Genomic DNA, 946 nt, shown 5'->3' with positions numbered 1-946 from the left:
GGGTCCTCCCCAGACCCCCTAGCCTTATGGGCTACGCGTGGCTCCTACCAACCCCTAATACCACGTCCCAAGCCTCGCTGATGTACCGGACATTGGTCCGTCAAAATACACGCCCGCTCTCCTGGGCCTCCTCTTGGATCTAGCCCACTCTGGGCTCTCTCCAATACATAGCCCCACACTGGGGCCTCTCGCCAAGCCCACTCTGGGCCTTCTCTAATAGCGTTGTCCCGCTCAGGGACCCTCTAGCGGGTCTACAGTCCTCTAGGCCAACCGAACGGCTATCCTCTCCGATTCCGGCTCACCGCATTGCTATCCCCTTTCTCCGGGGACCACCGCAGCACCTCGCCTTTCTCCTGGGGCGTCGTACTACTAACCCCTTCCGTCAGGGTCCACCGCAGCACCCTGCCCCTGTCTGAGGGTTGTTGCCGCACTAGCCTATAGCCGTGCTCGCTACGCCCGTCTTGGGCTTCTCAATAGGGCGCTCCCCCTCTTCGGGGCTCGCCATGCCCGCACTGGGGCTTCCTAGCAGTGCCCCTCTCTGGGGCTCGCCGTGCCCGCGCTGGGGCTTCTCAAGGCTGCCCCTCTCTGGGGCTCGCCATGCCCGCGCTGGGGCTTCTCAAGGCTGCCCCTCTCTGGGGCTGGGGTCTATGTACCCCACACACAACCCGGGGTCTTTGTTCCCCGCCCGCAACCCACTGGTTGCGCTCCTCACTGTGAGCTGCGCCTACACTGGCGCTGCGCCCTCACTGGCGCTGGGGCCCCACCCCTCTGGGGTCCCTATGAGGCCTCCTCCAACCCCTACAGCCTCACCCAAGCCTCTGGTATAATATGTAAGCCGAACATAAACTAGAGCCTCCTGGCTATAACAACTTAACTCTAAGCCATCAGGCTAAACCATGGTGCTCAAACCTCTCAGAGTTACCATCCTTCTCTCAGCTAGAGCGGT

At 62.1% G+C, this 946-nt stretch overlaps 1 long non-coding RNA gene across 1 annotated transcript in view; it reads right to left on the bottom strand.

Moving 5' to 3' along the window:
* Window positions 1–944, bottom strand: part of LOC102374138 — a 41,833-nt gene extending 40,889 nt beyond the window's left edge. The window contains exon 1 of the long non-coding RNA XR_323615.3: window positions 910–944. This is a non-coding gene — a long non-coding RNA (uncharacterized LOC102374138). The remainder of the gene's footprint in view (window positions 1–909) is intronic.
* Between the last annotated feature and the right edge of the window lie 2 nt (window positions 945–946).

The sequence above is a fragment of the Alligator sinensis genome, unplaced genomic scaffold (genome assembly GCF_000455745.1).
Source record: "Alligator sinensis unplaced genomic scaffold, ASM45574v1 scaffold361_1, whole genome shotgun sequence".
In the NCBI taxonomy this organism is placed as follows: domain Eukaryota; kingdom Metazoa; phylum Chordata; order Crocodylia; family Alligatoridae; genus Alligator; species Alligator sinensis.
This window is presented reverse-complemented; position numbering and strand designations above follow the sequence as displayed.